Source organism: Giraffa tippelskirchi, chromosome 6, assembly GCF_054371585.1.
Source record: "Giraffa tippelskirchi isolate mGirTip1 chromosome 6, T2T-mGirTip1v1.2.pri, whole genome shotgun sequence".
In the NCBI taxonomy this organism is placed as follows: Eukaryota; Metazoa; Chordata; class Mammalia; order Artiodactyla; family Giraffidae; genus Giraffa; species Giraffa tippelskirchi.
Window position 1 is genome coordinate 31433676 of NC_137280.1, and position 16033 is coordinate 31449708.

The following is a 16033-nucleotide window of genomic DNA, read 5'->3' on the forward strand; positions in this document are numbered from 1 at the left end:
ATAATTTTAGGTTTTGTTGACAGGAAAGGGGATCCTGGAGGTCTGTGTGGTTTATTCATCTATTGGCCTGTGCATTGATTTGTTCAATAAACATTAAGTATTCACTTATTTTTGCCAGACACTGATGCTGCCAGGGGTGCTAGAATAGAGGCAGTAAGGATGGTCTTTGACCCTAGGAGCTCACATTTCTGTGGAGAACGCTGACTCGTCAACCGACAACTCTACTATAATATGACAGAGCTGTAATAACACAGTAACTACTTGTTGAGCTCTTCCAACATGCCAGAGACAGTTCTGGAGCTGAGACTATATTGTGTACACGCAGCACTTGCCATCAAGAGTTCATACGCTAGTGTTAGGGGAAGAATTATGTTTTGGCAGTTACACGCATAGAGGTGATGGCAGCTAACTTTCCTTGGGGAAATCATGGAAGACTTCCTAGAGCAGGTGATGTTTAAGCTAAGCTTTAATGGTTGAGTAGGGCTTCCTGGGTGGCTTGGTGGTAAAGAATCCACCTGCAATGCAGGAGACTCAGGTTTGATCCATGAGTCAGGAAGATACTCTGGCAAGGAAATGGCAATCCACTCTAGTATTCTTACCTGGGAAATCCCACGGACAGAGGACCCTGGTGGGCTACAGTCCATGGGGTCACAAAGAATTGAATATGACTGAGCGACTAAACAGCAATGTTTGAGGAGGGTCTTTGCAAATGAAGGCTATGGAGGTAGAAGCTATAGGGGAGGGTGGATGGGAGAGAGGGGGCTTTCCAATCAGAGGAAACAGCATCTGCCGATGCATGTGTGATTACATCTGAGGGGAGTGGGAAGAGAAGAAAAGATCAGATCAGAAAGGGATTTATGTACCTTAAAAAGGAGTTTAGACTTCATTCTCTAGATGCAGAGGCTCAACACTGTGAGACTTATATGTTAGAATGATTTTTCAGTAGCAATGAGAAGAATGGATTTCTTTGCAACAAAAGTGGGCAAGAATGTTGTCAGAAAGAAAGGTTAGGTTAGGAGTCTGATCCAGTTATCCAAGAGGAAATTGATAAGTGTTTGAACTAAAACAGTGGAGTTGAGAACAGAGAAGAAGGAATGGATTCAAGAGAAATCTTGGCTATAAAATCGGTAGACCTTAGAATGTTTTTTGGAGACTTCACTCAGGAGTATTAGAAGGGGTGAATTTAGTGAATCCTAAGTGTCTGGTTTCAGTGACTTAAGTTGTGGATACTTGATGGTATCATAAAGAGACCATAGGAAATTATCCTGTATGTGCCTTTGCTAATTTTCAGGTTGTTGTTTGAAGAAGTCATTACTGTCCATGGTGCAGGCAGACAGCTAGTTGGCTTGTGCAAGTCCTTTTAGGCTAGGAAGACAGTTTTGACATATAAGACCTGGGTTCGATCCCTGGGTTGAGAATATCCACTGGAGAAGGGAATGGCTCCCCACTCCGGTATTCTTGCCAGGAGAATCCCATGGACAAAGGAGCCTGGTGGGCTACAGTCCATGGGTTGCAAAGAGTCAGACACAACTTTCACTTTTTTTCAAGTATGTATACCTATATGTATATATATGACCTAACCAAATACTGACCCCGCTTGTTTAAGTGACCACTGCACGTGTTTATAGATACCACCACTTTATTTTTTTCCTCATTTTAAAATATTTGTTGTGGTTTTCTAATTTCAAAAGTAATACATGTTCATTATTAACAAAAAAACAGGAAATTTCAGAGAAGCACAACAAAGAATCAACATAGCACCATACAGAGATAACCACATTAAGATTTCCAGATTTTTCCATGAAGATACAGACAATATATAAAATTACAGGTAGATAAATACTTAAATGTTGCTTCTTAAAATTGAAATTGCATTACTTCATGGGGTTTCCTACCGTTTAATAATCTGCTTTTACATTTAATATTCTATGTACTTGCTTTAAACTATTCCCAAATTTAACTTAGAAACAGATCTAACCCAGACACCTGGTCTTTAAACTCCTTCTACACTGAGCTAAAGCCCCTGCCTGGTTAGTGCCAGCCACTACTTTTGAAATCCTTTCCTGTGAGTATCACTTTGTTTACTTTTTAAAGATAACTTTTATTTATTTGTTTATTTTTGGCTATGCTGGATCTTCCTTGCTGCTGGGGCTCTTCTCTAGTTGTGATGCACAGGCTTCTTATTGCAGTGACTTCTCTTGTTTCAGAGTACGGGCTCTAGGGCACGCAGGCTTCAGTAGTTGTGGCAAACTACTGAGCGCGTAGGCTAAGTAGTTTATGGGGTTAGTTGCTCCGCAGCATGTGGGATCTTCTCAGATCAGGGATTGAACCTGTGTCTCCTGCATTGGCCAGCAAATTCTTTACCACCAGGGAAGCCGATATCACTTTATTTTTAATGATATGTTACTGCAGCAGTATGGTGTGAAGTTATGTTCCTAGGATCTGGAACCAGACCACCTGGGCACACACCCTGTCTCCATGCCTCACTTGTAGGCTGACCTGGGTCAAGAAATAGAACTACTTCATTCCCGAGTCTCCCTGCCTCTATTAAATGATTATCACAGCTATAGTTACTTCATAGGGATATTGTGAGGATTAAATAAGTTAACCTCTGGTAACTCACTTAGAACATGGCCTACCTGGTACATAGTAAGTACTCTATGACTTGCATCTCTTATTTTCATGCCAAGAACACCTCCGCGAAGCAGCTCTTCTCGGAGTCCCTGATGCTTCTTGAATGCCGTGTGTGCCTGTTGCTGACATGCAGAGCCCGTGCTCTGTGTCACAGCTGTGAGTGTATTCCTTCCTTCAGTTGCACAACAGAGTCAGGAGGCCCTGGGTTCAGACAGTGTCATGATCCAGTGTTACATATAAAGACACAGAGGTGAGAGATGGTGAGCAGCCTTCCCCATATCCCACAGCTAGTGAGTAGAGGAAACAGGACTGCCTAGCTCTAATGCCCATGGATATAATCCAGGCTGTTGCTCGGGCAGCCAGTGACCAGAGCAGCGAGTCATTTCTAGTAGGACACTGGCTGGAAGGGTCTCATTATTCCAACAGCCAGAGCTGCCTTGGATTTCTGAGAGTCTTAGTCCAGTGCCACACAGGAGGATGCGCTGGGACCTAGCAGGTGTCCTTCCCTCAGTGTGCAGGAGAATTGATCCCACTTCTCCCTTTATCTCTTCTCCCAGACGTCCTGTCCATCATGTTGTCTCTCCTCCTCATCCTCTTCTTTCAGGGATTTAGACCTGCTTGTAGAAGCCTCAACACAAAAGATCCAGTTTAGCAGGTTGCAAAACATTATATGACTATGATCTAGAAAAGGTTTCAAATGGCAATTGCCTCAACCACGTTTAGCTGAACTGTATAAGCCTCTTAGAGGAGAATATACTTTGAATACACATTACCTGCTATCCATTTCCACATCATCGCCTTCATGTCCTACTGGAACTTGGTAAATATCAGGTCTCATTTTTCATTGTGCTTTTCAGTTAAGTTCTGCCTATGCTGCTGAGTGTTAAGATGGATGTTGCCATCTTTCACGTAGCTTTATTTTATGCACAAAGATCACAGGCTGTTTGATACAAGTGTGAAATATTACTAATCACACTGTCTTTTTCGATTGCAAGCTAAGACTCTTGAAGGAACTTAGGAGTAAGTTATTGATATAGCTTATTTCCAGGGCACTGAAGTCAGAACTTTGTACCATCCCAGGTCATTGTTTATAATCTCAGAGCAGACTTAGGACCTATTCCAGCAAAAAGTCTGCTATGGACAGCTTTCCTAAGTTTGTGGAAGTTGAGTTTTCTAAGCTTTGCATCAAAACACGTGTTTTTCTCATGAAGACATAGCCAACCTTCAGCAGTCTCTCATGTCATTTTCTCCAGATAAAGAAATCTGGTTTCCACCCAAGTCTCACGTGTGCCGTCTTACTCCTGGATATTTGAAAATCTACATAGCAAAAAAAAGAGAGAGACAAAACAGATAAACTGGGTCAATGTAGCAGCAATCCATGACTTTTCTGAAAAGATTCACTCCAGAGATTCTTTACATTAAAAGCTTTTCTTGAAGCTTTGAGATGATCTAGAAAACCTAATTTACACAAAACTTCTCAAGAACTTATATTTTGAGTATGTGCTAAGTTGTTGTTGCTGCTGCTGCTGCTGCATCGCTTCAGTTGTGTCCGACTCTGTGTGACCCTATGAACCGCAGCATGCCAGGCCTCCCTGTCCATCACCAACTGCCGGAGTCTACCCAAACCCATGTCCATTGAGTTGGTGATACTATCCAACCATCTCATCCTCTGTCGTCCCCTTCTCCTCCTGCCCTCAATCTTCCCCAGGATCAGGGTCTTTTCAAATGAGTCAGCTCTTTGCATCAGGTGGCCGAAGTATTGGAGTTTCAGCTTCAACATCAGTCCTTCCACTGAACACCCAGGACTGATCTCCTCTAGGATGGACTGGTTGGATCTCCTTGCAGTCCAAGGGACTCTCAAGAGTCTTATCCAACACCACAGTTCAAAAGCATCAATTCTTTGGCACTTAGCTTTCTTTATAATCCAACTCTCTCATCCCTACATGACTACTGGAAAAACCATAGCCTTGACTACATGGACATTTGTTGACAAAGTAGTGTCTCTGCTTTTTAATATGCTGTCTAAGTTGGTCATAACTTTCCTTCCAAGGAGTAAGTGTCTTTTAATTTCATGGCTGCAATCACCATCTGCAGTGATTTTGGAGCCCAGAAAAATAAAGTCTGCCACTGTTTCCACTGTTTCCCCATTTATTTGCTATGAAGTGCTTCTACTGGATGCCATGATCTTAGTTTTTTGAATGGAGCTTTAAGCCAACTTTTTCACTCTCCTCTTTCACTTTCATCAAGAGGCTCTTTAGTTCTTCTTCAATTTCTGCCATAAGGGTAGTGTCATCTGCATATCTGAGTTTATCGATATTTCTCCCAGCAATCTTGATTCCAGCTGTGCTTCCTCCAGCCCAGCATTTCTGATGATGTACTCTGCATGCAAGTTAAATAAGCAGGGTGACAATATACAGCCTTGACGTACTCCTTTTCCTACTTGGAACCAGTCTGTTGTTCCATGTCCAGTTCTCACTGTTGCTTCTTGACCTGCATACAGGTTTCTCAAGAGGCAGGTCAGGTGGTCTGGAATTCCCATCTACTTCAGAATTTTCCACAGTTTATTGTGATCCACACAGTCAAAGGCTTTGGCATAGTCAATAAAGCAGAAAGAGATGTTTTTCTGGAACTCTCTTGCTTTTTCGATGATCCAGCAGATGTTGGCAATTTGATCTCTGGTTCCTCTGCCTTTTCTAAAACCAGCTTGGACATCTGGAAGTTCACAATTCATGTATTGCTGAAGCCTGGCTTGGAGAATTTTGAGCATTACTTTGCTAGCGTGTGAGATGAGTGCAATTGTGCAGTAGTTTGAGCATTGTTTGGCATTGCCTTTCTTTGGGATTGGAATGAAAACTGACCTTTTCCAGTCCTCTGGCCACTGCTGAGTTTTCCAAATTTGCTGACATATTGAGTGCAGCACTTTCACAGTGTCATCTTTCAGGATTTGAAATAGCTCAACTGGAATTCCATCACCTCCACTAGCTTTGTTCGTAGTGATGCTTCTTAAGGCCCACTTGACTTCACAGTCCAGGATGTCTGGTTTTAGGTGAGTGTGAGTTACCACACCATCGTGATTATCTGGGTCATGAAGATCTTTTTTGTACAGTCCTTCTGTGAATACTTGCCACCTCTTCTTAATATCTTCTGCTTCTGTTAGGTCCATACCATTTCTGTCCTTTATTGAACCCATCTTTGCGTGAAATGTTCTCTTGGTATCTCTAATTTTCTTGAAGAGATCTCTAATCTTTCCCATTCTGTTGTTTTCCTCTATTTCTTTGCATTGATCACTGAGGAAGGCTTTCTTATCTCTCCTTGTTATTCTTTGGAAGTCTGCATTCAAATGGTAATATCTTTCCTTTTCTCCTTTGCTTTTTGCTTCTCTTCTTTTCACAGCTATTTGTAAGCCCTCCTCAGACAGCCATTTTGCTTTTTTGCATTTCTTTTTCTTGGGGATGGTCTTGATCCCTGTCTCCTGTACAATGTTACAAACCTCCGTCCATAGTTCATCAGGCACTCTGTCTATCAGATCTAGTCCCTTAAATCTATTTCTGACTTCCACTGTATAGTCATAAGGGGTTTGATTTAGGTCATACCTGAATGGTCTAGTGGTTTTCCCCACTTTCTTCAATTTAAGTCTGAATTTGGCAATAAAGGAGTTCATGATCTGAGCCACAGTCAGCTCCTGGTCTTGTTTTTGCTGACTGTTTAGAGCTTCTCCATCTTTGGCTGCAAAGAATATAATCAATCTGATTTCGGTGTTGACCATCTGGTGATGTCCATGTGTAGAGTCTTCTCTTGTGTTGTTGGAAGAGGGTGTTTGCCATGACCAGTGCATTCTCTTGGCAAAACTCGGTTAACCTTTGCCCTGCTTCATTCTGTACTCCAAGGCCAAACTTGCCTGTTACGCCAGGTGTTTCTTGACTTCCTACTTTTGCATTCCAGTCCCCTATAATGAAAAGGACATCTTTTTTGAGTGTTAGTTCTAGAAGATCTTGTAGGTCTTCATAGAACCGTTCAACTTCAGCTTCTTCAGCATTTCTGGTCAGGGCATAGACTTGGATTACCATGATATTGAATGGTTTGCCTTGGAAATGAACAGAGATCATTCTGTCGTTTTTGAGATTGCATCCAAGTACTGCATTTTGGACTCTTTTGTTGATATGATGGTTACTCCATTTCTTCTAAGGGATTCCTGCCCACAGTAGTAGATATAATGGTCATCTGAGTTAACTTCACCCATTCCAGTCCATCTTAGTTCGCTGATTCCTAGAATGTCGACTTTCAGTCTTGCCGTCTCCTGTTTGACCACTTTCAATTTGTCTTGATTCATGGACTTAACATTCCAGATTCCTATGCAATATTGCTGTTTATAGCATCGGACCTTGTTTCTATCACCAGTCCCATCCACCACTGGGTGTTGTTTTTGCTTTGGCTCCATCCCTTCATTCTTTCTGGAGTTATTTCTCCACTGATCTCCAGTAGCATATTGGGCACCTACTGACCTGGGGAGTTCATCTTTCAGTGTCTATCTTTTTGCCTTTTCATGCTGTTCATGGGGTTCTCAAGGCAAGAATACTGAAGTGGTTTGCCATTCCCTTCTCCAGTGGACCACATTCTGTCAGACTTCTCCACCATGACCCGTCCATCTTGGGTGGTCCCACACGGCATGGTTTAGTTTCATTGAGATAGACAAGGCTGTAGTCCATGTGATCAGATTCACTAGTTGTCTGTGACTGTGGTTTCAGTGTGTCTGCCCTCTGATGCCTTCTCTCAGCGCCTACCGTCTTACTTGGGTTTCTCTTACCTTGGACGTGGGGTATCTCTTCACGGCTGCTCCAGCAAAGCGCCGCCGCTGCTCCTTACCTTGAACGTGGGGTATCTCCTCTCAGCTGCCGCTCCTGACCTTGGACATAGGGTAGCTGCTCTTGGCTGCTCCTGCGCCGTGGCAGCTGCCACTCCTGTGCCGTTGCAGGACACAGTTAGTTGGACACAATTGTGCGACCCTATGGACTATAGCCCACCAAGCTCCTTGTTTATGGGATTTTCCAGGCAAGAATACTCAAGTGGATAGCCGTGCCCTCCTCCAGGGGATCTTCCTGACCCAGGGATCGAACCTATGTCTCTTACATCTCTGCATTGGCAGGCAGGTTCTTGGTCACTAGTGCCACTTGGGAAACATTTTGAGTAAAATACTATTATTTATATTTGAAATCATTGGTTAGCATAGTTTAAATGCAGATCTAAAAAAAAAAAATCCCTTACATCCGTATTTTAAAATGTGGTCTTTTGGTACTCCATATTACAAGCAGATAAGTCCACAAAATTTTTGATTTGAGAGGAAGTGAATTCTCATGGGCTCAGTATAGTTCCTGTATTTCATTTTTTAACACATTGACATATTCATGGTGTCATCCTATGAATTTGAAGGTGACTTGAGGCTTCATACAAGTACAAGCTCACAGAATCAAGAGAGAGAAATGTGTGGGTTTGCCTTGTTTTCTTTTAAAGCTACCATTCTGCTGGGCACTTGTTAAGGACTGAAGGATTTGCAGAGTGCTTCATATACATCTCATTTCATCCTTGCGTGAGATTGATGAGGCTAGAATTGATTGTCTTCATCTTGCCCATGAGAAAACTGAGGCTCTTCTAGGTGAAATAATTTGTCCAAGGTCAAACAGTTAACTTTATAGTTCTTGATTTAAATACAGTCTTGTGCTGTGTAAAAGGTCATACTATGAGCCAGTGAACTTGCCACTTGACCTCAACTCTGCCTCCAGGCTGAGTCATTATATTGTCAGGTAAAGATTCAGTGGATACCTATGTGTCGCTATTCCGCAACAGGCATGATGAGGGCAGTAGTATCTGTCGTGATTGTGGTGAAGGACCGGAGACACCTTGGATGAGAAGATACTTTCAGAGTACTTTGATATTATGTGAAGAGTGGCGATATTAGCTGGCGTCTCCCTCTGAAAGAGTGGAGGGTTTATACCACCTTGTATTGTGCTTTTGTGTATGTACACATACATTATTTCTTGAGAGATCAGGAATGCATCTCATTATTTTAATATACTTCATAGCATCTAGCAGGTTAATGAGTGCTAAGTAAACATTTATTGAATGAATAATAGGATTAATATTTAACATTTTTTGAGCCCTAACTGGGAACTCAGGCAGTGTTCTAAATATTTAATACATGGTAAAGTCATTTAGGGGCTTCCTTGGTGGCTCCAGTGGTAAAGAATCTGCCTGCAATGCAGGAGACCTGGGTTTAATCCCTGGGCCAAGAAGATTCCCTGGAGAAGGAATTGACAACCCATTCCAGTATTCTTGCCTGGAGAAATCCCATGGACTGAGGAACATGGTGGGCAATAGTCCATGGGGTCTCAAAGAGTTGGACACGACTGAGCGACTCACACACACACATACACACAAACTCATTTAGTCCTGATAACAGCTCTATGTGATAGGTTCTAACATCCTTCCCATTTCACGGATGAGGAAACTAAGGTACCAAGAGATTGAACGAATTCCCCAAGAACACAGCTAGAAAATGGGAGAAGGAGAATAAAAGCCTATGTCCTTCGGCTCCAGAATCTTCTCCCCTAACCATTGTGCCCTAAAGCATCTCTATAAAATCCTGCCTCACTATTTCTCCCACTTCCATTGCAATGAGTAGGCCCTTCCCTATTTTATTTTTACCATAGCATTTCTCAATGCTGCCATACTTTATATTTGTTTAATTGTTTGTTTTCCTTTTTGGTTTATCTTCCTACATTAAAAACATGAGCTCCAAGAGGGCAGAGGTTTCTATCTTCTTTATTTACTGCTGTGTCCCTGACACTGTTATTCCTGACACATTTATGAATTACTAGTAAATATGGAACAGTGCCTGGCACACGGTAGGCAGTGAATAGCCCTGCACTGAATGAGAATGATTGAATCATGGGCATGTCTGTAAGTTCATCAGATCTGGCCACTATTCAGATTCATCCTGCTGTAATTCTGCTTGCAGCGGTGCTTTTGAATACAGTATAGTGGAATGGTAGGTATATAAAACAGATTTCTCTAGGCTAAAGAATGCATAAGAAGTCAAGAAGTAACTCAGCTGAGGGGAGGAAAGAAACAGGATGGTAGCTGGAAGGAGTATCAGTGGTAGAAGAAGTTATTTGTGGGTGGAAAGATTTACAGACTAAGAGGAAGGAAGATGTGAGTGGAGGTGATTGATGACTCAGCAAAGGGAGTCAGGAACTGGTTCAGAGAGCCAGTGAAGGGGCCAACCTCGGAGAAGGTGGAAGACTGCCACTGCTTCTGAAACAGGGCAAGAGGAGGTGATGGCTGATAATAATGCAGAGAGATTTGAAGTACAGAGAAATTGACAAAGACCCTATTGCATGCCCTCCCTTGATTTTCCCAATATAATAGCAGGATGAAGGTCTCTGCAGATGATACTGAAGAAAACTCTGATTTAAAAAATGATGGTTTGCCACTACTGAAACAGGGAACAGGGAACCGAACTTCACCTCATTTAGCACATTCATTTCATGTAGGCAGTCAATAACAATGACAGGTAGTCAAGACTAGGGTATAATTAGTGTGAAATTTCTCTCTGTGACACTGGAAAAGAAGGTCTTGTTTGATAAAAGAGCACCGACGTAGGCTGTTTTCATTGACTACTTTTACTGGAACAAAGCAATTGCTTCATTCCTTGATGTTACTATAGGATAAACTAAATGTTCAGGACAGTTGGAAAAAGGACATCTTCCCTCCCAAAGAGATGTATGTAGTCACTGACTTTCTTAGACCAGGAGGTCACTTGTGATTCCTGGTTACTTGTGGCAATCAGATGCTGTACTAACTAACATCACCAACTACATTGTTCTAGTCACCCTAACATCTGCTTCTAATTTATTACTCAAAATTTGCTTCTGCCCTCTTTTTTTATCTTCCCAATATTCTGATACACTAATTTTTTCTCATTCTTATTGACAATCATTTCTGTTTTTCAGGAATTCTCCTACTTAGGAACTCACTGTTTGTATTAGTTATTGCTGAATACCAAAATTATTCAGCAAATACCAAAATTATTGGGGTATTGCTGAATACCCCAAATTTAGATGCTTAAAACAACAAGCATTTATTATCTCATAGTTACCATGCCAGGAGTTTGGAAACAGATTAGTTGATGGCTTTGGCTTAGGGCTTCTCACAAGACTGCAAAGGAGTTCTGGCTGGGGCTGCCGTCTTACCCAAAAGTTCTACTGGGGGAGCATCTACTTCCATGCTGACCTCTCCATGGGGCAGCTCACAACCTGGTAGCTGGCTTCCTCAGTGAGGAAGAGAAGGCAAGAAAGATGGAAGTCAGTCTTTTTGTAACTTAATCTTAGAAGTGACATCTCATCACTTTTGCCATTTTCTATTCATTAGAAATAAGTCACTAGGTACAGCCCACATTCAAGTAGAGGGAGAAACTTGAATATCAAGAGGTGAGTAGGGCTTCCCTGGGGGTCCAGTGGCTAAGACTTCACACTGTCCACACTGGGGGCCCAGGTTTGAACCCTGATCAGGTAACTGGATCCCACATGCAGCAACTAAAGGTCCTGCATGTCTCACCTGAGACCCAGCACAGTCAAATAAATAAATAAGAACAAAAAGAGGTGAGGCTCTCTGGGGACCATTCTTGGAACTGCCTGCCACAGTCACACTGCTGTCTCCCCCCACCACCCCTTGCAACCAGCAACAGTAAATCAGCTATAGCTGATTGTTGTCATCACTCTGCATAGACAAGCTATACTCTCCCAGCCTTCACCCCACTAAATTTGGTTCAGATGTTGAAACTGAGGGCACGGCACATGCATCAGGAGAATAAGATTTATTGCTCACATAATGATGCTTTCTAGGGAGATCAGGACTGGTTCCCAAGATGGTCCAGTTTAAAAAAAGAAAAAAAAGGCTTGAAAGAGAAAGGAAGAGAGACTGAGAGACTGATGTGAAGTTTCATGGTCGTTAAGGGGTGGGTGGGATGAGGGTCCCTGTGTGTGGGTCAAGTCTTGTGTGGTTTGAACTGCCTGCTGGCAGCAAAGGAGGCCACGTGTGGGCTTTCTTATCTGTTTTCCCAGATGTACAGCAGAAGGGGAAAAGGAAGTGGTAGGGCTTGAAAACTGTCAGCAGTCAAATATCAAAAATGGAATCAGACTCTTTATTACCCTTGAACTTCAGTGGATAAGATTGGGTATTAAGATTCTAAGGTCTGATTCTGTGGTGGATCTGATGATTGATTATTTTGTGTTGGTACTCACCCACTCACAGAAGCACATGCCTAAAAAAGTGAGTAGACTATAAATGTGTCCATATAGTTTAAAAATTTTCCAATAGTTTTGTCCTCAAAATAGTCACCTTGGGGAATATTTTATCCCCCAAATCACAATGTTATGATTTATCTAAAATATATTGGCATTTTGACAATTGTCTTCAGCAAGTTTATATTTTGATAAAAACAGCTCAGTGTTTTTCAACTTTTGCCTTTCAGTTTTAAGATGATTTTTTCTTAATAGTTTGCTACATCTCTTCTTTTTTAAAATTAACTTTATTGAGGTATAATTTACATACAATAAATCAAATTTAAAGTATACATTTTGATGAATTATGACAAATATGCACACCTGTGAAACTATTGCCAAAATAAAGATACAGAAAATTTCCATCACAACAAAAATTTTCCTGTGGACCTTTGCAATCTATCCTTTCTTATTCTCCTAGTCAGGTAAGGCAACCACCTTCCTGCTTTTTTGTCACTGTAGGTTGTTTACATTTTTTTCAAGTTTTATATAAACTAACTTACGTAGTATGTTCCATTTTGTGTCTTTCACTTAACCTGATGCTTTTAGATTCATTTATGCCATCATGTGTATTTATAGTTAAACCTTCTTAACTGTTGAATAGTGTTCTGCTGCATAGGTATAACACAATTTGTTGATCCAGGCACCTGTTGATGGACATTAGAGTTTTTTTCATTGTTAATTAACTTTTATGGGCATTTGTGTATAAGTCTATAGATTGACCTACACTTTTATTTTTCTTGGGTAAACACCTGGGATTGAAAGGACTTGGTTATATAGTAGGTAAATATCCAAGTTTTTAAGAAACTGCCAAACTTTTCCAGAGGCTTCCTTGGTGGCTCAGTGGTAAAAAATCTCCAATGCAGGAGACATGTGTCAGTCCCTGATCTGGAAAGATCCCCTGGAGAAGGAAATGATGGCCTACTCCAGTATTCTTGCCTGGGAAATCCCATGGACAAAGGAACCTGGCAGGCTACAGTTCAAGGGGTCACAAAAAGTTGGACATGACTGAGCAACTAAGCAGCAGCAGTAGAAGTTATATGTTGCAATATGTCATTATGGTTTTAATTTGTGCTTTCCTAGTGACTAATTGGAGAAGGCAATGGCACCCTACTCCAGTACTCTTGCCTGGAAAATCCCATGGATGGAGGAGCCTGGCAGGCTGCAGTCCATGGGGTCGCTAAGAGTCGGACACGACTGAGTGCCTTCCCTTTCACTTTTCCCTTTCATGCATTGGAGAAGGAAATGGCAACCCACTCCGATGTTCTTGCCTGGAGAATCCCAGGGACGGGGGAGCCTGGTGGGCTGCCGTCTATGGGGTCGCACAGAGTCGGACACGACTGAAGCGACTTAGCAGCAGCAGTGACTAATTATCTTGAGCAATTTTTCATGGCATTTTTTGTTCTCCAAGTCTCTCTTCTCTGGTAGATTACTATTTAAATCTTTTGTCTCTTTTTAATTGGATTTCTTGTCTTACTGTTGAGTTGTGCTTCTTGTATATTCTGTTTACAAATCTATTTCTATGTGTGTATGTATAAAATATCTTCTAGTCTATGATTTCACTTTTCACTTTAACAATTCTTGAAGAGCATAAGTTTTATATTGATGAAGTTGTTTGTTGATTTTTTCTTTTATAATTCATGCTTTTTGTATTTAAGATACCTTTGCCAAACCCAAGATCATTACAGTTTTCTCCTGTGTTTTCTTTTTACGGTTTCATAGTTTTAGTTTTATTGAGGTCTAGGATTCATTTTAGGTTAATTTTTGTGTATGGTGTTGAGGTTCATTTTTTCCCTCCAAATGGCTTCCCAATTACCCCAACACCATTTATTGAAAAGATTATCCGTTCCCCATTGCATTGTCCTTGTACTTTTGTCAAAAATCAATTTACACTATATGTGTTTGTTGGTCTATTTCTGGACTCTGGGTTCCATTCTCCTGATTTGTCTAACTGGATCCAGTATAACATTGTAATGATTACTGTAGCTTTGCAATATCTTTGAGGGCTTCTCAGGTGGCACTAGTGGTAAAGAATCTTTCTGCCAATGCAGGAGACACAGGATACAGGGGTTTGATCTCTGGGTAGGAACGATCCCCTGAAGAAGGAAAAGGCACCCCGTTCCAGTATTCTTGCCTGAAAAATCCCATGGTTGGAGGAGCCTGGCAGGCTGTAGTCCATGGGGCTGCAAAGAGTCAGACACGACTGAGTACTGAGCACACACATTTTTGAAATTAAAAAGTGTATATTCTTGAACATTTTAATTCATTTGCAAACTTGTTTCAGCTATACTCAGTTCTTTGTGTTTCCATATCCTGTTGGTCTTTTGATTGGGACTACATGGAATTTATATATCAATTTGGGAAAGAATTGGTATCTTAAAAATGAGAAGTCTTCTGATGCAAGAACACAGTATATTTCTCCATTTGTTATGTCTTCTTTAAATTTATACTCCAATACAAATTTTAAAAAAAGAAAAAATTCTCTTAGCAATGTTTTGTAGTTTTCAGCACACAGGTGTTACCTATCTTTTGCCAAATATGTCACTAATTTTTCATATTTTTAAATACTATTGTCAAAGATATTTAAAAATTTTATGATTATATGTTGCTCACACATAAAAAATAAATAATTTTTGTGTATTGATATTGTTTCCTGTAACTTTATCAAAGCTAATTTAATATGTATTTTGGGGACTTTTTTACACAGAGAGTCATCACCTATGAATATAGCTATCAATTTTTTATACATGCCCTTTATTAGGTGGAGGATATTTTCTTCTGTTTTTAGTTTGCTGAGAATATTTGTCAGGAATAGATTTTGGATTTTGTTAAATAAAAGCCTTTTCAGTAGTTACTGAAATGATGATACGACATTTTGATTTTAGTCTGTTAAAATGGTGAGTGACATTGATTTTTCAAATATTGAAACAACCTTGAGTTTCTGAGATTAAACCCCACTTGGTAATTGTGTGCTATACTTTTTTATACGCTGCTGCTGCTGCTAAATCGCGTCAGTCGTGTCCGACTCTGTGCGACCCCATAGACGGCAGCCCACCAGGCTCCTCCATCCCTGGGATTCTCTAGGCAAGAACACTGGAGTGGTTTGCCATTTCCTCCTCCAGTGCATGAAAGTGAAAAGTGAAAGGGAAAGCACTCAGTCGTGTCCGACTCTTCGTGACCCCGTGGACTGCAGCCCACCAGGCTCCTCCGTCCATGGGGTTTTCCAGGCAAGAGTACTGGAGTGGGTTGCCATTGCCTTCTCCTTTTATATGCTACTAGATTTAATTTGCTAACATTTCATTGAGAATTTTTGCATCTATGATTATGAGAGATATTGGTCTATATTTTTTGTTGTTAATGTTTTCTATTATTTTTCTCTGGACTATTTCATGATTTTCTGCTCCTAATTATCTCCTTTTCTATTTTCACCCCTTTCTTCTCCCCATCAGTAGCCAGTAGTTAGTTCTCTGCATATGCAAGTCTGTTTCTGTTTTGTTATATTCATTCCTTTTGTTTTTTTGAATTTCACATATAAGTGATAAGATGAATTATTTGTGTTTCTCTGACTGATTTCATTAAGCATAATATCTTCCAGGTCCATCCATGTTGTTGCAAATGGCAAAATTTTGTTTTTTTTTCTTATGACTGAGTAATATTCCATTATATATATGGACTTCACTAGTGGCTCAGACAGTAAAGAATGTGCCTGCAATGCAGGAGATCTGGGTTTGATCCCTGGGTCAGGAAGACCCCCTGGAGAAGGGAAGGGCTGCACACTCCAGTGTTCCTTATTGGCTAGGAGATATCCTTCAATGAGGTTCTAATTTGCTTTCTTTTTATTATGTGTGAGATTGAAAGTCTTGTATTATATTTAAGGGTCATTTGCCTTTCTGTATGTTTTGACTTTTCTTTTCCCATTGAGGAGTTGGCATTTTTTTGTCTTCATTTCTTTGAGTTTTTTAGATATGGTGATTAGCCCCCTCTTGTTGTAAACCTATTCCAGTATCTTGTTTATATTTTCACTTTGTTTATGGTGTCTTTTTATCCCATGCATATGGTTTTCA